The sequence below is a fragment of the Plecotus auritus genome (assembly GCF_963455305.1).
Source record: "Plecotus auritus genome assembly, chromosome: 7".
Lineage (NCBI taxonomy): Eukaryota > Metazoa > Chordata > Mammalia > Chiroptera > Vespertilionidae > Plecotus > Plecotus auritus.
Window position 1 is genome coordinate 70,879,130 of NC_137774.1, and position 24,255 is coordinate 70,903,384.

Below are 24,255 nucleotides of genomic sequence, written 5' to 3' on the forward strand. Positions count from 1 at the left end.
GTGATGAAATGCCTGGTCGACTTTTTTTACCGACGAATTTTGGGGGCTCTCGGAATCCAGAGAAGAGACCCCGATTGCTTCGGCCTAAGGGGCAAACAGGTGCTGGCTTCCATAGAGCTGTCTTGAGTTCACTGTCTCCTTTCCAATTCAGGAGCTGGAAAGGGTAAGTCTTCTCTCAGAACAGTACTTCTGCTTCTTGTTCTGGAGCTTTTCAAGCTTTATTCTGGAACTGTTTTGAGTGTTTTGTTTTGCCTAAAGGTGTCGTTTGTTCGTGAGCTAGTTGGGTACTCTGGCCAGACTCCCTAAGGGGAATCAGACTGCTGCTAGGGGCTGCACTGTTTGTTATTCAGCCTTGGATTGTTTCTTCCTAGAACAGACTGTCTCCACTTAAGAATTTGCTTTTTAAAAAGCCTTTGGCCAGGACTCTCTGTGATCAAGCTGTTCTGAAGTGAGATTGGCTGCAGGTTGCTTGAGCTGTTTTAAACTATTTTGAGCCCTTGCTTTAAAGAAAAGCCTCTGAAAATGGGGTGTCAGTTATCTAAATAATATTTTCAGAACGCCCTTCCTAAAGGCACTCCGCCTGAAATTATTATGTTTAAAAGTCTCAGTCACTCTTTATGTGCATATTTAACTAAATGGGCTTGTCTGACCAAAAGTACAAAAGTAATTAAGAGTATCAGTGGCGCCCAGCTGTTGTGGTTCTGTGGTTGAGCATCACCCATGCACCAAGAGGTCATAGGTTGGATTCCCGGTCAGGGAATATGCCCGGTTGCGGGCTCATAGCCAGTAGGGGGCGTGCAAGAGGCAGCCCTTCTATGTTTCTCTATATCCTCTAAAAAAAATAAAAATCAATAGACACATTTTTTTTTTTAATAAGAGTATCAGTGGCCATTTTGGGGAATCTTTGAGACTCTCAAACTTTTCTTAAAAACGATTGGACAATCCAAGCGCTAAAATTGGCAAAAATAAATGAAATGCTATTTTGAAACTTCAAACGTTACCAAGAATTTGAAATTGCCTCATTGTGCAATAAAGTTTGAGAATTAACTGAGGATACTGAACTTCCAAAGCGAGAGAACATGGCTTCCTCACTGCCAGCATTTTCTTGTCCAACCCCCTATCCCCACCGCAACTCCTTTGCCTCAGGCTCTTCTCCATATCCTCCTTGGAAGCCATCTGGCTTTCCACTATCTGCTTCTTTGCTTGGGACTCTACCTCTGGTGCCTGCCTTCTCTGAATTTCAAGTTCAGCTTTCTGAGGATCCTAATAGACCTCAAGCTTCATATGTTCCTTGGACTAAAGCTAAATTATGAGCCTTAGTGAGAGAATTTCCAAAAGCAACTGAGGACCCTCCAACATCTGTTGAAGAGTTTGACAGTTACTCAAATCTACCAGCCTGGGTTTCCCAATTTATAATCAGCTAGTTCATTTGCTAGTCGTTGAGGACCAGTCTCAGCATTGGATGAGATTGGCCCACAATCCAGGCATGTGCCCTGACCAGGAATCAAATCTGCAACCTTTTGGGTGCAGGGGATGACGCCCAACCAACTGAGCCACAGACTGCTAAGAATTTTTATTTTCAACTTCGGCAAATGAAGGCCCCTATACAAAAACAAAAGCCTCCTAGATTCTTCTGTTACTGCAAATGTTGTAGTGTACCCCGAATCTCACAAAGGACGCCTCAATCAAGAAGCCGAATTATGGAGTCATTTATTCAAAGCCGGCGGCTTACGAGGGGCAACAGCACTCCAAATCTCACAGCCCTGAAATGCTTGCCACATCTGGCTTATATAGGCAGAATATCACAAAGGTATCGATTACATCTTTGGGTTTGGAATGAGGAACCTGGTTTGCACAAAGCAGTTACAGAAGCGAAATTGAGCAAGTTAGTTATCTATAAAGATTAAGTATAGTTTTTGGGTCTGCAGATCACTGAATCAACAGAAACACATTATCTGGGGCCACTGAGGCGATTTAGAATTGTGCTGTCCAGATTCCGGGACCACTGAATCAACCGAAACACATTATCTGTAGCTACTGAGACAATTTAGGGTAATTATGCTGTCCTGGTTCCCAGGTACAGAAGAATGTGCTTCGATAACCAGTAAGATCACAATCAATGGGATATTCAAACCACCATCCATGGAGTATTCAATTGATTGGGATAGCATACATAAGTTCAGAAAATCAAAATACTTTTTCTGTTGTTTTAGCAAGCAAATAAGTACAGAACCCAAAACAGCAGGGTTAAAGTTAAAAGTGCAGTTTCTGCCCTGACCGGTTTGGCTCAGTGAATAGAGCATCGGCCTGCGGGCTCAAGGGTCCCAGGTTCGATTCCGGTCAAGGGCATGTACCTTGGTTGCAGGCACATCCCCAGTGGGGAGTGTGCAGGAGGCATCTGATCAATGTTTCTCTTTCATCGATGTTTCTAACTCTCTATCCCTCTCCCTTCCTCTCTGTAAAAATCAATAAAATATATTTAAAAAAACACAACGAACTGCAGTTTCTACCTGAGATGATTGCTACCATACTTCACAAAGAGCTGGGACATTGTAAAAGAGATTGTTGCAAATTTTAGCGCTTCAGGTGCCTCCAGCCTTCCCAGAGTCTTCCTAATCGCCAGTGATGGCTCTGAGAACTACTAAGTCTTCTTCCCAATCCTCCCTCTTAATTGGCTTGGAGAAACTTTTCTCCAGATCGGCCATGAATCATTGTCCTAAGCTCAACCCACTGCTATAAAGCAGCTTCAGAGTAATAAAATAGTTCTAATTGTGGGATTTTAAACCTGAATATGTTTCTGAATCTATTCCTTTTGTTTATGCCTTTTAAGAGAGATGCTTTTTTATTTTAAAGATTTTTAAAATTGATTTTTAGAGAGAGAGAGAGAAACATTTATACAAGAGGGAAACATTGATCAGCTGCTTCCTGCACAACAACACAAACGGGATTGAGCCCTCAACCCTGGCATGTGCCCTGGCTAGGAATCAAACTAACAATCCTTCAGTGCACAGGATGACACCAACCAACTGAGCCACACTGACCAGGGCATCCTTCTTTGTACCTCTGTTTGTTTTGAAGTAGTTTTTTCTTTGAATTTTTTTCCTCCAGAGAGAAACATCAATTTATTGTTCCACCCATTTATACATTTGTTGATCGTGTGCCCTTTCCCAGGATTGAAACCACAACCTTAGAGCATCAGGACGATACTCCAACCAACTGAGATACCTGGCCAGGTTCCTATTAATTTATTAACCTAGGGAAGTGTCCTGCCAGGATTTCTTTCTCCTGAAAGGGGAAAATAATCATAGAATTTGACAGTAGCTGTCAAAATAGTTAATCAAGTGAACTAATTGACTCTTCAGCATCTTTTATTTGTTCGGAACATACTGTACCTGAATCTAGGAACCCTGATGATTTGTCCCTGTTGGACTAGCTGCCATCCTCTTTTTTTTTTTTTTGCCATTCTCTTTATGGGTAAAATTTTCAATTGATATTGGCAGAATCCATACCTATTAAGATTCAAATAGATTGCTCAAACCCCCTTCCCAAATTAATACCTCATAACTAATGAAGCCCTCAAGGCATAAAGCCCATTATCTATCTATAATAAAAGCATAATATGCTAATTAGACCAGACAGCCAGGTGACCTTCCGGACAAAGCCGGGGCTGCGAAGGTCAAGCCCCTTGCACAAATTTCATATATCAGGCCTCTAGTGTGTGTGTGTATATGTGTGTGTGTGTGTGTGTGTGTGTGTGTGTGTGTGTGTGTATATATATATATATATATATATATATATATATATATATATATATATATATGGCTAATATGCAAAGTGTTCCCTCGGGAGTTTGACCGGGAGACTGGGAGTTCGATTGCTCGCTATGACGTGCGCTGACCGCCATTGAGTGGCGCAGAACCAAGGAAGGCCCTGGCTGGCAGCCGGAAAGCCCCGATCTGCCCTGATCTCCAGCCAGGCCTAGGGACCCTACCCGGGTACAAATTTAGTGCACTGGTCCTCTGGTAGATTATAAGACTCAGGGCCTCTGCCCAGCCAGCTTGGCTCAGTGGTTGAACATCGACCTATGAACTAGGAGGTCACGGTTCAATTCCCGGTCGGGGCACATGCCCGGGTTGTGGGCTCAATCCCCAGTGTTCCTCTCTGAAATCAATAAAAATATATTTTTTTGAAAAGGGACTCATGCCTCACTTTTCCTTGCACTAGTCCCAGCAATACTCCCATTTTACCTGTAAAAATCCGAGGCTGGTGTTTTGTTCAGGACCTCTAAGGGGTAAACAACATTGTTATCCCTCAACGCCCTATTGCTTATTTAAAATACTAGGGGCCCAGTGCACGAAATTCGTGCACTTGCAGGGGGGTCCCTCAGCCTGGCCTGTGCCTTCTCACAGTCCGGGAGCCCTGGGGGGATGTCCGACTGATGGCTTAGGAAGACTAAGCCATCAGTCTGACATCCTTAGCATTGCCGTGGAGGCGGGAGAAGCTCCCACCACTGCTTCTGTGTTTGCCAGCCATGAGCCCGACTTCTGGCTGAGCGGTGCTCCCCTGTGGGAGTGCACTGACCACCAAGGGGGAGCTCCTGCATTGAGTGTCTGCCCCCTGGTGGTCAGTGCGCATCATAGTGACCAGTCATTCCACCATGTGGTCATTTGCAAATTAGCCTTTTATTATATAGGATGTTTTTTTATTGATTTTTTTTTTTAGAGGAAGAAAGAGGGATAGAGAGATAGAAACATCTTTTTTCTTTTTAATATATTTTTATTGATTTCAGGGTGAGAGATAGAAACATCAGTGGTGAGAGAATCATTGATTAGCTGCTTCCTGCACACCCCTCACTGGGGACTGAGCCTGCAACCCCAGCACCCTTCAGTCCTCAGGTTGACACTCTAACCAGTTAGCCAAACCGGCTAGGGTGGACATCAATTCTTGATGGCAATTTATTTATGCAGTGCATTTTAAAAATTCCACTTGATGAAGCTAGCCAATATCTTTCTGCTTTCACTTGGAAAGGAAAACAATTTACCTGGGCAGTAATGCCTCTGGTTTTACTGAAAGCCCTCTAATTCTCACAAATCCTGAAGGCTGACTTAGATGACATAACTTTCCCTAAAGATTCTACCTTGTTGTAGGAAGTGGATGATTTACTTTGCTCTTCCTCCCAGGTCTTGCAGGAAGACAGCATACACCTGTTAGAACTTTTGGGCTTAAAGGGACATAACATCTCTAAATAAAAATTACAATTTGTCCAAACTCAGATTTGCTATTTGGGACATCTGATATCAGAACAAGGACTACCCTGAGTCCAGATAGGCTTCATGATGTCCTAGGTTTCCCAAGGCCCAAAACTAAGCATCAGTTGCAAGGTTTTCTTGGGCTACTCAGCTATAGTTGAAACGATCCCAAATCTCTTAGGACAAAACCTCTGTATGTTTTACTAAAGAATGACAGTCCTGACCCAATTTTATGGGAAGAACAAGACAACATAGCCTTTAAATCTTTAAAGGAGAGTTTAATGAACCCGCCAGCTCTTGGGCACCCAAATTATCAGATTCCCTTTTTACTTTTTGTACATGTTAAGGAAGGAAATGCTCTTGCAGTACTCATTCAGAAACATGGAGATCACCATAGACACCTAGGATACTATGGTCAGCAATTGGACCCTGTGGTTCAGGGACAATACCCTTCTTAGAACCATTAATGCCCTTTTGGTTAAGACGACAAAGGAAATTGAGGGATCCCCTTTAACCATCTTTGTACCACATGCTGTAGAGGCTCTCCTGGATTCTCATTCTCTCAGCATTTTTCAGTAAGTTACCTTACATAACTTTCACGAAGTAACTTTAATCCAGCCGCTCTTTCCTCCAGTGCTGGTGAAGCTCCTTGTGACCACGTGGCACTGATGGATCACCTCCTGAGTCCTGGTGAGGATCTACTACACGCTCTTCTGGGTAATACTGATTTCTCATGGTTTACAGACAGCTTATATTTAAAGAATGAAAATTGTAAGTCCTGTACTGGATAAGCTAAACCTCTTTTGAAATCATGAAGGCAACATTTTAACCTAGGCTACTTCACAGCAGGCTGAATTCCAGTGCAATTAAAATTAGAAGTGGCCCTGTGTTCGGGAATCATTGGATGTTGTACTTCTGCCTGCTGCTTTAGCTCTTAAGAGCCCAGGGCACTCTAAACTGGATTCTCTGTAAGCTAAAGGAAATCCCCTCCTGACACTTCCACAAGGGATGTTGCCCTTAAGGGAACCAGCAGTAGTCAAACGTCTGTCATGGTCCAAAGGGATATATCCACAGCCGAAACAGGAAAACTGGCTAGAGATGCCCAACAGTTGGCTCCAGCAAAAGAAAAACAAAATTGGAAATCCAACAATTGTTGGTTTGATAAAACGAGAAAACTCTGGTTTGGACTCAGTTCTACTGGAGACTCTAAAATTTCCACTCCTGACTATTGTACATGCGTTAAACCATTGGTCCGTTGACAAAGTGGTAGCATTTATGAATCAGTATTGGTGGGGAAATATTAATAAGGCCATGAAAAGCATCTACCTTTTCCCACCTGTCCATAATAGGACCCAGGAAAGCCTGTTGACACTGCTCCTAGACATTTGAAATTGCCTACTGGACCATTCCAGGTTTGGCAAATTCAGCTTCCCATCTCTCATGTTTTAGTCATGATCAGTATGTTTTCTCACCAAAGTGAAGCTTTCCCTTCTAGACAAGCTACTGCCTCTTCGGCTAAAGTTCTAGTGGGGGGGGGGGGGGGCATAGGGCAAATGGGCACCTCCAGAGGCAAGAACAATCTGTTTTAGAAGCAAACTTGGCTAGCTGTATTCCTGCCACCACCCCAATGCTGTACTGAGACTGGCATTTTTCATCTATTGGTGCCCTCCCAGAGGGCAAGACAGAACCATTGAAGTCTCCTCAGGGTGCTTGGGTACATGGAGAACTCCATGAAGTTTTCCTCCTTGCCAGTTCCCACTGGGGGGCTCATTCAGTTCTCTAGTGAAGGGGGTAGTTTCTGAGTCTGTCCTGACTGGGAAGCCCTGGAAAGGTCAGAGGGCGTCAGGGAGCTCCCCCCTCCTTCCCTGCTATGCCAGCTGCTGGCTGGGAGCACCTAGCTGAGGCTCCCATGGTTTGCTGCCCTTTGAGATCTGTTTGCTTCCAGCGTTGTGAAATTTCCCTGGTTTGTTCATGGAAAGCTTGGGCTGGTGACATCTGCCAGGGACTCTGACTTTCTCTTCCTGGAAGTGAGGCAGAAACGACACTGTTGGGGGATAGGTTTCTTCTTTTTTCTTTTTTAAAGTAGTCATTTATGTTAAAGGAGCCAAGTGGATTCTGTAACTCATGAGTACTCTGTGGGCACCTACTTTGTGCCCTATCTGAAAAAGACACTTGGGGATGCTGTCAGTCTGTAATGGGGTGGACAGAGATGGACTTGGGTCTGGGAGAGATGTGGGGTGTGGACAGTGGAGGAAACTATGGGCTTACTCAGAGGGCACCTCCCAGCTTTGCCAGAGCCTGCCCTGCCAGCCAGTCTTGAGTAGCATGATGAAACTCTTCAATGACCAAGTTTCCCAGCACACCTGTAGCTTCCTTGCAGGAAGGAAGGCACTGCAGAACCTGGAAGGCTAAAAGGATTGTGCAAGCAACCTGCCCAGGACAGGGGTTAGGCCAGTTAATCAAGTCAAGGATTGGCAAAAGGGCCCAGGTCCCTTGCCTTGACCCTCACTATGGGACTTAAAGCCTTTTACACAAAAGTGGGTAAAATGGTCGGAATGGAAAAGAGAAGTTTCTAGGTACTCCTTGATAATGGTATTCCCATGAACTGTGGCACCAAAGCCTGTTGCTGAATCTGACTCAATGAGATTGAGAGAACATGAAAATCTAATGATCGGTAGATTATGAAAGTTGGAATATTTAAATAGACTTTATGTAAAGAAGTTGTGCATCAACCTATGAACAAGGAGGTCATGGTTCAATTCCCAATTAGGGCATATGCCCAGGTTGTGGGCTCGATCCCCATTGTGGCGTACAGGAGGCAGCTGATCAGTGATTTTCTCTCATCATTGATGTTTCTCTCCCTCTCTGGGGGGGAAAAAAAAAAAAAAAAAAAAAAAATATATATATATATATATATATATATATACACACACACACACACACACACACACATATATATACATATACATATACATATACATATACATATATATTAAAGTTGTGTCTCCTTTAACTAATGTTTTATTGGAGTGGATATTATGCCCTACTGGGGCACACTTCCCCTACCTAGTATTGTAAAACCAAGACCAGTTGATAAGTCCCAATAGGGCCTACAGTTAGAAATGTGAGGGTTGATGGAATTCAGGCAAAAGTTAGTAGGAGAACTGGCCACTATGATCAAAGAAGGTAAAAACAGATCAGTTCAATTGAGCAGGCTTTATGTGAAGTCGTGTCCCTTACCTGATTGTGTTATGGGATGGACATTGTATATAACTGGGGAACATTTCCCTACCTCATCTTGTAAAACAGGCTTGTAAATGCACCTTCTGGCCACATTAATTGGACATGCTGAATGGGAACCTGTGTGATTGCCTGAGCCCACACAGGATGGAATAGAAGCTGGAACAGCTTCTCTGTGCAATAGCCCATGTGGAGTGTGGGCTGGGGCTTGGCAGCACTTCATGAGCACTTTCTATTGATGACTACTGGGACACTGGACAAGAGAATTTTCATTTGTGGAGCATTTCCTACCTTGCTATCAGACATAAACTGAAGCTACTCATGCCTGAAGGACATAAAGTGATCTTGAAACCTGAAATACCCACCATGTCTTGGGTGATGACAGAAAAATGCTCTAATAGGTATTGCAGGGCCCAGAAGAGTAAGATAATAAAATGGAAATGATTTATAAAAGATCATGCTGCCTGGCAATAGCAAGGAGATAGGAGGAGGAAGCGTCTTTTCGCCTAGGACTGACTTAGAAACTGTGAGGAGCTGCTAGCTTCTGTTGTCACTGGACAGTGCCCTATAAATAGCTCTTGGCTGATCAACAAAGAGCTGCTTGGTTTGTGAACACCAGTTCCAAGGTAAACGGACAACATCCTGTTTGGAAGGCCACTACTCTGATCAAAGAAGGTAAAAACAGATCAGTTCAATGGGCTGAATTGCTTGCTGTTTTTCCAGGAGTGATAGCAAGAATTGAACAGCAGTAAAAGCTCCTTCCTTCGGGTTTTTACTCAATCATGGGCAGTGGCCAATGGTCAGGTATTAGGGCAATGGACATCTGGCTTATTAAAGGGATGCCAAAGTCCCTGTGGGAATTTGAAGGGTACATTACAATAGGACAAGTTGATGCCCATCTAAAGAACGCCCTTCCAAGTTCAGAAGGTGATTGGCACCAAGTAGACCCTTTGGTGTGCACCGTTGTGGTACCTGGGCCCATGATATGAGTGGGCAAGGGGGGCTACAGCAATACAGAGATGGATTGAATCTAGACATAGTTCTCTTGCACCCTGCAAGGCACAAGAACTTTGTCAACAAGAGACAGACTGCAGCCGTAGCCGGTTTGGCTTAGTGGATAGAGCGTCGGCCTGCGGACTGAAGGGTCCCAGGTTCGATTCCGGTCAAGGGCATGTACCTTGGTTGTAGGCATATCCCCAGTAGGGGGTGTGCAGGAAGCAGCTGATCGATGCTTCTCTCTCATGGATGTTTCTAACTCTCTATCCCTCTCCCTTCCTCTCTGTAAAAAATCAATAAAATATATTTTAAAAAAAGAATATATTGCTGAAACCGGTTTGGCTCAGTGGATAGAGCGTCAGCCTGTGGACTGAAGGGTCCTAGGTTCGATTCTGGTCAAGGGCATGTACCTTGGTTGTGGGCACATCCCCAGTAGGGGGTGTGCAGGAGGTGGTTGATCGATGTTTCTCTCTCATCGATGTTTCTAACTCTCTATCCCTCTCCCTTCCTCTCTGTAAAAAATCAATAAAATATATTTTTTTTAAAAAGAAAAAAGAATATATTAAAAAAAGAAAAGAGAGAGAGACAGACTACAAATGGCTCTGGGAAAGATTTCCCAGGGGAAGTGGGTACATTGGATCAATGCCAGTAGCACCTTGGGGCTATAAATGGGTCCTTACAGGAATAGACATTTAACTCCAGACTGGGTTTTGCATACTCAATGGCAGATAAAATGCACAAAATACTGTTCAAGAATAGGAACGGAAAGTACTGTACTTGTTTGTACCACCAGGTTACATTTCTTGGAACCAAGGAACACACTTTACAGCCAGTAATGTCCCACAATAGGCAGAGTATGAGTTTGATAGAGAATTTAAATGGGCAGTTCAAACATTGGTTATCTAAAACGGCAGGAATAAAGACATGAAGGGCTGGCTTATATGCCTTCTGCAGTGTGTGCTCACAATCTGAGGGGGGCTTAACGTTCTGGGGAAGGGATGGGGGGTGCTGGTGTGACTAAAGTTCTTGCCCACATTACTGCAGCTTTTTTTCCCTACCTGGCAGTGGTCCCAGGACCAGGGGTACAACTGCAGGTGCTGGAAGCAGGGAGGATTATTAAGCAAGAAACTGTAACTACTGTTAAACCCTTTATATCAGAATTCCTAAGGGCCTGATGGGATAGGCTGTGCCTTTACCCCAGCAAGCAGAGTTGGGGCTGACAGTGGATGCTGATGTGTTGTGTAGTGGTTCGGGCAGCCCATGAGTTCTGCACCAGTAACCTCAGCCTGTCTGAGTGAGAGTGCCTCAGGGGAGGCACTGGCTAAACTAGTGTGGCTGCCTGCAATCTGGACCCGCACAGTGGCAGAACCTAAAGACCCTTCAAAGGATGGAGAGAAGGAGAAATAATAGCAAAGGACAAAGGGATGAATAATTGGGTTATGCAACAAGGGAAATCCAACATTTTATTTTTTAATGCCTGAAGAGGGGCTCAGCAAGAGATGACACAGCCTGAAAGGGTGAAGCCATGTTTTTCCCGAGACCACCTATGCTGTTGGAACCTGACAGGTTTGAATGGCGGTTTGCAAACCTGAATGACATCACCCTGGAAGACGTTTGCATATGATAAAATGATGGCTGGATAGTTACTCATGACTGAATGAGATTCTAGTAATGGACAAGTATCTTTTTTATTTTATTTATTTTTTAAAAAAATACATTTTATTTATTTTTTACAGAGAGGAAGGGAGAGGGATAGAGAGTTAGAAACATCATTGAGAGAGAAACATTGATCAGCTGCCTCCTGCATACCCCCTACTGAGGATGTGCCCACAACCAAGGTACATGCCCTTGACCAGAATCGAACCTGGGACCCTTCAGTCCACAGGCCGACGCTCTATCCACTGAGCCAAACCAGTTAGGGCGACAAGTATCTTTTTTAGAGAGAGGAAGGGGATGGGGGAGAGAATTGATCCCAGGGATCAAACCCACCTTTTGGTGTACAGTACAACACTCCAACAGAGCCACACCAATCAGGGCTGGACCAGTATCTTTTTGTTGTTAATCCTCACCTGGGGATATTTTTTTCCATTGATTTTTAAAGAGGGGGGGGGGGTGGGAGAGAGAAAGAAACATTGATGTGAGAGACATGTTGGTTGGTTGCCTCCTGCATGCACCCCAACTGGGGCCAGGGATCAAACCTGCAACCCAGGTAGGTGCCCTTGACTGAGACTCTTCAGTGAGTGGGCCGATGCTCTAACCATCAAACCACACCAGTCAGGGCTGGACCAGTATCTTTTGACTTAAGTAATTTGCTGTGGGGGATCCGAGTTCAAAGACCAGAGGTTGGACTGTGATATGTGATTTATAAGATGCTCGGTTTTCATCCATATAGTTCCTGGCTTCACTACTCCCTAAACCAGTGGTTGGCAAACTGCAGCTTGCGAGCCACATGCGGCTCTTTGGCCCCTTGAGTGTGGCTCTTCCACAAAATACCACGGCCTGGGCGAGTCTATTTTGAAGAAGTGGCGTTAGAAGTTTAAGTTTAAAAAATTTGGCTCTCAAAATTTCAATCGTTGTACTGTTGATATTTGGCTCTGTTGACTAATGAGTTTGCCGACCACTGCCCTAAACCCTTGGAATTTCCCAAGTGTATCTTGTTAGGTTAATGAGGTGACTTTTGGAAGCACATAAGGATAGGGGGCTGGTTGCCAATGGAGCCAACCATATGATTAGAGGGTTGGACTTTGTGTCCCATCCCCATACATCAGTAGCGTGTAGAGATTGAATCAATTACCAATTCCTAATGACTTAATCATAACTCTAATGAAGCCTCCATAAAAAACCCAGAGGGGCAGTTTGCTGGTCATTTTGTGAGAGCTTCCAGGTTGGTGAGCACATGGAAATGCGGGGAGAGTGGTGCACCTGAACAGGGCCGAGGGGCTGCCTGCCCTTTCCTGGTGCCTTGCCTTATGTGGCTCTTCTATCTGCCCCTGAGTCATATTCTTTGATAATAAACCTGTAATCTAGAAAGTAACATGTTTCTCTGAGTTCTGTGAGCTTCTAGCAAATGAACCAAGCCCAAGGAGTGGGTCGTGGGAATCTGATTTACTAGTATAGCCAGCTCTGGTTAGAAATACCTGGGCTTGCCCTAACCGGTTTGGCTCAGTGGATAGAGAGTCGGCCTGCGGACTCAAGGGTCCCAGGTTCGATTCCGGTCAAGGGCATGTACCTTGGTTGCTGGCACATCCCCAGTAGGAGGTGTGCAGGAGGCAGGTGATCGATGTTTCTCTCTCATTGATATTTCTAACTCTCTCTCCCTCTCCCTTCCTCTCTGTAAAAAATCAATAAAATATATTTAAAAAAAAGAAAGAAATACCTGGACTTGGAGGCTGGCTAATCTCTGAGGTATGTTGGAGGGTGGGAGCGGTCTTATAGGACTGAGCCCTACCTGTGGAATCATCTCTGTCTTCAGGTAGTGTCAGAATTTAGCTGAATTATTGTATACTCTGCTAGCATCTTAGAATTGCTTATTGGTGAGGGACTCTCCTATGTTGGGACCCCAATTCCAACCTATAAAAAGGATAGAGAATCACTTATAATCCTGGAATGCTGAAAGCTAGAAGTTCCTCAAATTTCTGAGGGAATATGATTTTCTTTTTTTTTTTTTTTAATATATTTTATTGATATTTTACAGAGAGAGGAAGGGAGAGGGATAGAGAGCTAGAAACATCGATGAGAGAGAAACATCGATCAGCTGCCTCCTGCACACCTCCCACTGGGGATGTGCCCGCAACCAAGGTACATGCCCTTGACCGGAATCGAACCTGGGACCCTCCAGTCCGCAGGCTGACGCTCTATCCACTGAGCCAAACCGGTTTCGGCGGGAATATGATTTTCATACAAATTTTGTGCTCAGAAAAACCTTGAATCTAGCACAAAATGTCATTAACATAAAAAGAACAAATTGTCTCCTATGTTCCCATTTGCGTAGTTCCTGTGCAGGAGCTTAGAAAGTGGATGTCCAGATTGGGTCAGGAGCCCACCAGCTCCCAGAGGAAGGTCTCCAGAATAAATACGGAACTGATAATGGGTGACCTTGTGTGCTTGAGAATTAGGAAAATTTATTGCAAGGAGTTTGACATATCTCATAGCATTTGGGGGGAAAGAGCAAAATCTATATATATAAAAGCCTAAGCGACCGAACCACCAGTCGACTGGTTGCTATGACACACACTGACCACCAGGGGGCATATGCTCAATGCAAGAACTGCCCCCTGGTGGTCAGTGTGCTCCCACAGCCAACCTCCTGCAGCTGGCCAATCTCCCGCAGCTGGCCAACCTCCCTGCCCGCCCAACCCCGGGCCGGACGGCCCCCCTGATCGGCCCCAATTGCTGGCCAGGGCGAGGGACCCCACCTGTGCACAAATTCATGCACTGGGCCTCTAGTAAGTATATAAAAGAAATGACAGGCCCTGGCCGGGTGCCTCGGTTAGTTAAAGCATCATCCTGTACACCAAAAGGTTGTGGAGTTGAATCCTGGCCAGGGTGCATGTCAGTCAGTGTTTCTTTCACATTGATTTTTATTTTTTTAACCCTTACCCAAGCATATGTTTTTACTGACTTCAGAGACAGGAAGAAAGAAACATTGTCCATTTGCCTTATGTACTGTTTGTTTTTGTGGGGGTTTTTTTGGTTATCAAATAATCTTTAATTGAAACATTTTCCTTTGTAGTTCTTAACTAGCCGGACATTCCGCTGCACCACTGTTGATACCATCTATGATGTCATGAGGGTGGCGGCCATCAACATTGCAGCCACCAGACTGGGCAGTCCCCAGGATCTCTGTAATGGTTCCAGAGAGTTCTCTAGCTAAAGATCAGTGCCACATTTGTTGGGCAGTGATGACAATCTCAGCAAAAGGGATATTTCTACTGTGCTTAATGTTTTGTTTTGTTTTTTGCTTTTTTCTGTCTCTTGACGGTTCTTTGAGGGCTTTGATGATCAAGGCAAAGGCAGAGGCACTACAATCTGGGCCTGTCTGTTCTGAATGGTCAGTTTCACTGTAATCCTCAGACCTTTCCAATCACCAGTTGCTTTGGCGATGTTATCACCAACTTTTTTTTTTTAATTGATTTCCGAGAGGAAAGGAGAGGGAGAGAGAGATAGAAACATCAACGATAAGAGACAATCATTGATCGACTGCCTCCTGCATGCCCCATGCTGGGGATTGAGCCCAAAACCTGGGCATGTGCTCTGACCAGGAATCGAACTGCAACCTCCTGGTTCATAGGCCGACACTCAACCACTGAGCCATGCTGGCCAAGCATCAGCAACCTTTTTTGGAGACAGGCCCAAGGGGGCTGATCTTGGGGGCTGATCTTGGCACCCACTTCCCCACTGGTGCACCTCGAATATATGACTTTGATTTTGTTGGGGTCGAATTTCAGCTGCATGGTGGAGGCAGCTGGTGTCAGATGAACCCGATTCGGGATGACCGAAGAAAGTTGCACCTGAGCCTCCTCTGAGCCAAAAAGGTTGATTCTTGTATGTGCCCTGACCAGGGGATTGAACCCATAACCTTGGAGTATCAGGACGACACTCTAACCAGCTGAGCTACCCGGCCAGGGCAGGCTGCCAGAATTCCTTCTGAAGACTTTAGGGGAGAATCCAGTTCCTTGCCTTTTCCAGCTTTTGGAGGTTTCTGCATTCTGTGCCCTGTGGCCCTTCCATCTGCAAGGTGCAGCCCTCCAACCTCTGTTTTCCTTGTTACCTCTCTGACCGCCTCCTTCCAAACTGAAGTACCCTTGTGATGACATTGGGCCGTCAAATTAAGGTCAGCTAATTAGTATCTTCAATTTCATCTGCAACTTTAATTCCCCCTTACCATGTAAAGTGAATATTCACACGTTAGGGTGTAGTCATCTTTGAGGGAGGGGTTAGTCTACCTACACAAATGAGTAAAGGCCAAGGATGCTGCTAAATATCCCACAGTGCTCAGTACAACCCCACAAATGTCAGTAGTGCTAAAGTGATAGATGGGGCTTCTGACTAGGAGTGGGCAAAGGGAGCACTCCTGAGAGCTGAAATTTATCTTGGTCTGGGCTGTGTACACACAGGTGTATACATATGTAACATGTTAAGATGTGCACACTTTGCCCAGACGTGGCTCAACCCAGGAACCAAGAGGTCATTGGTTCAATTCCAGTTCAAGGCACATGCCTGGGTTTTGGGCTCAGTCCCCAGGAGGCAGTCAATGGATGATGTTCCTCTCATCGATGTTTCTATCACTCTATCCCCCCCTAAAAATCAATAAAAACATTTAAAAAAAGATGCATGCACTTAAAGTGTTATACCTCCTTTAAAAAGACCACCAATTTTAACAATAGCAGGTAAGTTTGTGGTTTTAAAATGAGGTAAATACTAGAAGAAACAGCTTCAGCAGTTGGAAGCAATTGCCCCTGGAAAGCAGAACTGGCATGTGAAAGGGTGGCATTGGGACATCTTTATTTTTTCCCTTATTAGAATTTGATGTGTGATATATAATTTTAAAAATGACAAAATGGAGCTCTGGCCAGTGTGGCTCAGTTGGGCATCGTCCCATGCACCAGGAGGTTGCTGGTTCGATTCCTGGTCAAGGGCACATGCCCGAGTTTTGAGCTCAATCTCCAGTGTGTGTGTATGCGCTGGGGGAGGGAGGGCATGCAGGAGGCAGCCAGTGGATGTTGGGTTTTCACATAGATGTTTCCCTTCCTCTGAAATGAATAAACTATTCTTTTTTTTAAAAAAATGACAAAATGGATTTGCTCATTCACTGTGTCATTAGGATGGAATTCATATTGGGAACCAGGCTCTGTGCCTGGGGTTGGGGCCATGAGTGCAAAGCAGACGTGGTCCCAGCCAGTGGGGGGCTTGGTGTGGTGTTGGAGGAAAGTGGTGTGCAGAGAGTCTGAAGCCATGATCAGTCGCTGTCTAGGAGGGGCTGTTGTGTGGATGCAAGGAGAGGTGATTCTCCAGAAAGGAGAGCTCTCATGAGCTAGTAGGAGCTTCACCTCCTACCATGGAGGTTTGACTCCAGGCCTCTGGTGGTGGGAGGGATGGCAGATGCTTTGTCACTGAGGCCCTGGGCTCCAGGCTGGACAGGTCGCTGAGCCCCTCCTCTGCACTCCAAATTGGGAGCCCCCAGGGTTCATCAAGCTATTCTACCCTTTATTCCCCTAATCCAGCCCTGGGCTCCCTCTCCCGCATGCCTTCTGCAAACTTGGTGTATAGGGATGACACTGACCTACCCAGCCAGGGCCCAAGAAATGGTCTTAGGGGATCGTGACTACAGAGGAGGCTGGAGGTTGCCAGGCTCTTATTCTGCCCAGGCCAGGGCTGGGGTATGAGGAGGGTCTGGCTATTCTGGAAGACTTGGGGAAACCACTAGCCACTTAGGGAGGGCTTGTTGTGGCCAAACTTGTGGTTTCAAGCATCTATTCTGCGGCAGCTAGGAAACAGGTTTGTGGGGAGAAGCTAGGAGTGGGAGGGGAGTGTGTGAGAACAGATTTGAGAGCTGTGTTACGTAAAAATAAGGGACAGTCCTTGGGGAGGAGATACACAGAGGGGTCCTAAATGGTGCAGAGGGCCCCTCACCAATCAGCTCTACTTTACCCAACCTGGGCTCTGCCAGCCTCCCTGTCTTTGCTCTGCTGGTGCCCCACCAAAACGAGCTCTGGGCCCAGCCGGTGTGGCGCAGTGGTTGAGCAGCTACCTATGAACGGTTAGATTCCCAGGCAGGGCACATGCCCGGGTTGCATGGGCTGGATCCCCAGTGTGGAGTGTGCAGGAGGCAGCCAATCAATGATTCTCATCATGGATGTTTCTGTGTCTCTACCTCTCTGAAATCAATAAAAATATATATATTTTAGCCCTAACCAGTTTGGCTCAGTGGATAGAGCGTCGGCCTGTGGACTGAAGGGTCCCAGGTTCGATTCTGGTCAAGGGCATGTACCTTGGTTGTGGGCACATCCCCAGTAGGGGGTGTGCAGGAGGCGGCTGATCGATGTTTCTCTCTCATCGATGTTTCTAACTCTCTATCCCTCTCCCTTCCTCTCTGTAACAAACAAAAAAACAAAAAAACAAAAAAACACAATAAAATATATTATATATATATATATATATATATATATATATATATATATATATATATATATATACACACACATACTCTGGCTAAGGGGCATTTCTTTGCCCCTGTGCCCTGGCATTTACTCTTTGGTGGGAAGAGGGGCGCCCTTAGGGGAGCACCAACGTAAGTTCTATCTAAAGGCCTACTCAGCCCTGGCTGGTTTGGCTGGGTGGATAGAGTGTCGCCCTGCGGACTGTAGTGTCCTGGGTTCGATTCTAGTCAAGGGAACATGCCTGCACGCCCCCTACTGGGGCTCCATCCCCAGTAGGGGGCGTGCAGGAAGCAGCCAATCGGTGATTCTCTCTCAATGATGTTTCTATCTCTCCCGCTCCCTTTCTCTCTGAAATCAATAAAAGTGTTTTTAATAAATAGATAAATAAAGGCCTACTCAGCTAGGGTGCTCCACTAACCCACATCCAGATGCATTAACCTGGGCTCCTTTTCTCCCTGCATCCCTCCCCCCTACTCTTGGGAACCCAGTGAATACCGCGGGGGTGAGCAGGGGTGGGGCCAATGAGCAGTTATAGTTGCACCCACCAGAGATCTACTCTTGGCCCGTAGCTTTCTGCGCTTAGGCTCCCAGATACTCCAGTTCCCCCTCACACCCAGATTCAGCTGAGCCAGCTCCCCTCCTTGTGCCGCTGCTCGAATTGCCGCTGCCCGCAGGGGCCTAGTATAAAGCACGCGGCTAATCCCGGCTACCCCCGGGTGGGCCGCGCCGCGGGTCTGCGAGTGGGGCTGCGCTGCGCTGCGTCCCACTGCCGGCCCCCTTGCCTGGCACTCCAGGCCTGCGTGCGCACTCCCTTGGGCCATCTGCCATAGACACCCTCTACTCCAGGTTGCACCCGCCAAGCTGTCCTGCCTCCCTCTGGTGTTCAGAAACCATAGGAGGCGCGACTCAGTAGATACCGCGCGGGGCTCCCTGTCAGGGCACCCTGGAGCCTGCGCCTGAAACCCAGCAGCGGCTGGTCGCTGGTTCCTGGACTTTAGCGGAGCAGGCCAGGTACCAGGGAAGGGGAAGGGGGCTGGGACGGCAGCGGGCTCGGGAAGTTTGAACACGGAGCGCAGATCTGCGTGCCCAGTGACACCTTCCTACCTTTTCATCCCTCATTACAAGCGGTGGAAGGCTTTCTTGGAGCAGGGGTGGGGGTGGGGTAGTGGAGGGCGCACAGCCCGCTCCCCATGGTCCTGCTATGTTCTTTCTAGAGTCTCCCGCTCAGCCTTGGTCCCAGAAGCGAACTGCCTTCGCGGGCCTCGTCTTGCTCCAGGGCGGTCCTGCACTCAGCCCCTGCCCTCGGCGCCCCGGAGCCTGACTCAGGCATAGTAGCTTTGGCCTCCAGAGCCCGAAGCTCTGGTCAAGCCATGCTGTTTGATCAATAAAACTTGCCTGGTTCCTGCGCCTCGCGTGTGATCCTTTTCCTCTGCTATGTGTACTTTGCCATCTAGCTTCAGGGCACAAACAGCCATGCCCACACCCTGGAAAATGTAAGGAGCTTTCTGCTGCCCAGTAGAATCTAATACTCTCTCCCGTCCCTTCCCCACCCCCCCAACCCCCAAGTCCCTCGATCTGTATGTCCAAGAGGGATGGAAGAGGAGAAAGAGACAGAAACACTACCTGGGCCTGGGTTCCCTTCTCCCTTCTCTGCCAGTGTTGCCCCTCCTGTTTCGGAGGTGGGGGTCATCAGGCCAGGCCCTGGGGTCCCCAGGAAGGTAGGGGTCTGCCCTGGAGAGGGTAAGTCAGACCCTGGGTTCCTGCTGTCATTCACTAAGGCAGTGGTCGGCAAACTCATTAGTCAACAGAGCCAAATATCAACAGTACAATGATTGAAATTTCTTTTGAGAGCCAAATTTTTTAAACTTAAACTTCTAACGCCATTTCTTCAAAATAGACTCACCCAGGCCGTGGTATTTTGTGGAAGAGCCACACTCAAGGGGCCAAAGAGCCGCATGTGGCTCGCCAGCCGTGGTTTGCCGACCACTGCACTAAGGAATAGAGGAAAACAGGAGCTCATACCTCACCCACTGAGATGGAGCGCACGCCCCCCCCCCAACCTCACCTCGCCCTCAGCTTCTCTCACTATGCCCCCTGGCCAGGTTGGGGAGATTATCTTTCCCAAAGAGGTGGGATCTCAAGACCTGGCAGCCCACCCAACCTTTCCCTGATCTCCCAGCATTCATTCCAAACCTAGATTTCCTAGGAACCCCTCCCTCCTCTCAGCAGAAGGCTTCTGGAGAGAAAGTGGGAACCCCTGCCCCCTTAACAGCCATGCTTTCCCCCTAGGGAGAAAGAGCCCCACCACTGAGTCCCCTTGCCTCCTCAAGGACCCTCTACCTCTTATTCCCCTCTGCATTCCCAGTTATTGGCTCCAGCCCCCCTAGGCAATGTGCTGTGCCATCTTGAATAGCAAAGACCTCCTCTACCTGGTCCCCTTCCAGCTCCTCCTTCACAAGTATCTGGGCCCCTCCACCCTCCCGCTTTCTCTTCAACTCTTCAGTGTGGGTTCAGACTCCCACAACTGTCCTGGACCTCACAGTACCTAGGCACTGTGATCCTTGCTGTTTGCCCTTGGAGCCCTTCTGCAAGGTCTCCCCTTGGGACACCCAGCAAAGACTGGAGGAGAGGTGGTCCCGTGCCTGTCTGGCTTTGGGATGCCCATGTGGAACCAGCCCCCACACTGCCCCTTTGGCCTCTGGAAGCCCTCATCTCTCCTCAATGGCAATTCCTTCTCATCTCCTGAATGCATCCTCTGCACGTGATCCCCTAATGTGGGTGCCCATTTTAACTCCACTCTCTCAAGTCTTACCCTGAATTTATTTACCCTGATTCCACTCAGTTTTTTTTTGCTTCAGGATCCGCACTGGCAGAAGGGGTGGATCCAGACCTCTCAGGTCCTCTTTCTCTCTCTCTGAGCCCACTCCTGCCCCTGCTCCTCCTTGAACTTGTTCTTTCAAACCATGGGTTTACTGACCTCGTCACACCCAGTACACATTAAAAGGGTTCCCCACCATTGGTGGGATGAAATCCATCTCTGGGTCTGGGCCACAGGGCTGGATCTGTCCCCCACTCTCATTGCTCCCTCCCCTCCCCACACAGCCTGCAGACATCCGGCAGGTTCCAGACACAGCCCCGTGGTCCACCCTGAAAGACTCCTGGGCTCCAGGCTGGGTTAAATGCCCCTTCTTCGGGCTTCCCTAGCCCTGGGCCTCGCCTCCCCTTGCCGAGTACACAAATTCTCGTTTCCATGGGTCTCAGAGATGTTTCCCCAGTGCTCAATGTGCTTGGCATCTAGTGGTCAGCAAATATTTGGTCACAAGTGCTGGAGCACTTGGTGAAAGGCCAGATTTCATGTTGCCTGAGGTATCCCAGTCCAGAGAGGTTGGTGCTAGGTAAGGTGAGGGAGAATAGCCCATTAGGGGCTCTGCAGAGTCTTTGCTTCTCTGCCTACCACTCATATGGCACCTCTAAGTCCCTGTATTGCAAGCAGCCCTAGCGTGTCGACCTCGCTCCAATCCCCACTTCACAGAGCTGGACCCTGTCGGCGTCAGAGGGGTGGAACCTGGGGCAGGCCTTCGGGCCATGCAATCCCACGCACAGCCAGCAGGTGGCGCTGCGCGGCTGCCTTCTGGGCTACAGCCCGCTCCGCGCCTCCAGCGGTGGGGGCGACTGGGATGAGTCGCTGGCAGAACCCTAGCGGGGTGGGCAGGGCACGGCCGTCCCGGCGTCCTCGGTGGGCTTCCTGCGCCACCTCCCTCTTTGGTACTCGTGGTTCTCCGCTTCTCTCTCCCCGTCGGTCTCGTTCAAATTTCTTCCCGTCACCCTGGTCTCGCTGCTCTATTTTGGGCTGGGAAGAGAGGCCTGGTGTCGTCTACGGGAGGAGCCCTAAGCCTGAGGTCCTAGTTATCTCTCGGGGCCATTACTGCCATTAGGGAGGGAGGCGGCGCCGGCCGAGGAAGCTCTAGGCCATTACACAGGCGTAAGACACTCCCGCCCCCTCCCCCCCGCGAGAGGCACGAACCCATCCTCTGACTGTGAGCGGGCCTCTTCCCACTGCCACACCCCATGGGAGTCACCGCCCAGGCCCAGGCTCCGCCTATCGCTGGGGTGTTGCAGCAGGGAGCTGGACTCAAAGCTCAGAGGAAAGCCCCCTCCTTACCCAGGGTGGGCCGAACGACTGTCCAGGGGAGGGGAGCACCGGAAGGTCTCCTCGCCCTCTATCGCAAGGTCCGCGTAGCTAGGTGGCAGGAGTGGGGGAGGGCGTGGGGGAGGGCGTGGGGGAGGGGGATCCCCCAGACCACCTCCAACCTGACTTCCTTCCGCCTGTTATCCGCCTCACCGTCCACCTCCCCTATTCCTTTCCCAGAGACCCCAAACTGCTTACAGCTCCTGGGCACCTTTCAGCCACGCTCCTGGTCCTCTGCCTTTGCCTGTTCTGCGTCTCTCACTTTCATCACAGCGCCTGAGGCTCAGGCTGCAGGAAACTTGGGGAAGAGTTTGCCCAGGAGAGTTGCTGGTCGCCCTTCCTCCGGGCTGTTACTTGAGGCCCTCCACACTGACCCTGCTCCCTCTCACTCATTCCTGTTCCCCCTTTGGAATTTTTACCTGCAGTTCTTCCCTGCGCCTTTATTTATTTGTTGTTGTTACCCACTTCCTTTGTTACCCACCCCCTTCCTTACTCTTGTTACCCTCCCTTGTATTTTCCGGCTGTGGGGCCTCCTTTGTTACTCTTGGACCCAGCGTTTGCGCCTGGCCCCTGGCTGTGACCACATGCCCTGTTACCCCCTCCCTCCAGCTGTGTTGTTCCCATCCGTCTTCACTTACAGGTTGAGTCCTTTGCTGTGGAAGGTAAAAAAAGGCCCAAGACTGATCAGGAGCTTCTGTCCCAGGGAGTGAGGAGGAGGTCTCCAAGCCTTCAGACCCAGGGGACCTTGTCTGGTGGTCTCCCATTGGGCCACCTCCTTCAACTCTGGTGTGGCCCCAAAGCTACAGACTGGCAGGTCTTGGATGGTCCTCATTGCTCTGGGGTAACCCCTTGGGGTGGTATATGATAGACCTCACTGCCCGCACCAATCCTCACGCCTCCTGATGCAGCAGCACTAGGTTGAGTACAGGGAAGCCAGTCACAGGCCAATCAGGCAACCTCTGAACAGGCAAACAGACAAATGGAGGTGGCCAGCCAGATGGGAGCCTATGGCAGGCAGCATCAGCCAGGAACTCAGAGGTGGGGTGGGGTGGGGGAGTAGCCATGCAGTTTTGGTCTAAGTGGCTTTTATGGGCAGCAGCTGGGGTGTGGACACCCAAGGGGCTTTGGCCCAGGAGACTGCCCGGAGGCGGGCCCTGTGCTTGGGTGGGAGCTGGAAGCCCAGGCTGAGGGCACTGGAGAAGTAGCAGCAAGGACTGGGCCTGAGTGGAGCCTGCTCCCGCCTTCAATGGGGAACTGTCTGGGCTGGCTGTGCCTGACTCCTGGGGACCAGGTATGTGCTAGGGAGGGGTCCACTGAGGAGGAGCCTGCATCTAGTTGTCTTCCAGTATCTGAAGCTGTGAAGAGTGTGGACTTGGAATCTCTCAGCCCTCGGCTCAAGAGGAGCTGGGGAACCTGGCCTGAGACTCTTCCTTCTCCAGACCTCAGTCCTGATCTGTAAAATGGCCTGAGCCTTGTAGGGTTGTTCCAGGAAAAGTGCACTCAGAGGCAATGATTCTCCATTGTGATTATTATTGTTTGGCTGGCAGAAGGGGGCACTTTTTCTGGGAGGAGGTAGAGGCTGGGGAGAGTGAGGATGGAAGCAGGGGAGGACTGGGGGCAGAGGAGGGGAGATTCACTGGTTCCTACGTATGAAAACAGCTCCTGTGAGTGCTGACCACAGGCCAGGGCTCAGATATCAAACTCCTCAGCACATTATATCCCAGGTTAGGATGGGGAACGGGGTAGCAAAGACCAAGACCTCATCTCAGCCAGACAAGTGTACTACCTTACCCCACCCTTCCACTTTTTCAGTCACCGACAATGGGCAGGAGTGAGGGGTCCTGGCACACGGAGAGGATGATGGGAATGCTTAATGGACACACACAGCACAGAACAGAGCAAACACTCCTGGGGAGGGCCAGGGAGTCACTCAGGTACTGGCCTCCAGTAGATAGGGAGGGGCTGCAGTCATGTCACTTTCAAACCTCTCCTTTTGCCTCTTGGACCATCCTGGAGACTGCACTGGGCCAGGGCAGCTGTGGGCACAGGAGGGACCCAGATTCATGGACAGCAGTGCTAGTGGTGCTTCCCAAGGAGGGTGCGCAGAGCTGTAGCCCTTGTTGTTACCCTTTGTCTCCTGTGTGGGACTCCTTGGGCCCTAGGACCCTTCTCCATCCCTCTCCCACCTCTCTATCTTGGTGCAGTGCCCTGCATGCAGTAGGTGCTCAATAAATGTGCCTGGAACAGAAGGCAAAGGTGCTGACGCCAAGGAGGCTGTCCAGAGTGGGGGCAAGTCAGAGGGGTTCCCGGTGATTCTGAACCCCCAGTTCCTGCAGCCTTCCTCTGGGCTCCCCAGGGCTGGCAGGGTGCCGAGATAGGGGCGAGGCCAGGATGGCTTGGACCCAGGGCGGGGGCGGAGGAG

General features: G+C 48.7%; 1 pseudogene across 1 annotated transcript; it reads right to left on the reverse strand.

Moving 5' to 3' along the window:
* Positions 1–14,220: 14,220 nt before the first annotated feature.
* On the reverse strand, positions 14,221–15,225 carry LOC308253912 (large ribosomal subunit protein uL11-like; annotated as a pseudogene). The gene is made up of 2 exons: positions 14,820–15,225; positions 14,221–14,599 (listed from the first exon to the last, which is right to left on the reverse strand). The product of its transcript is annotated as a large ribosomal subunit protein uL11-like (transcript).
* Positions 15,226–24,255: the final 9,030 nt, after the last annotated feature.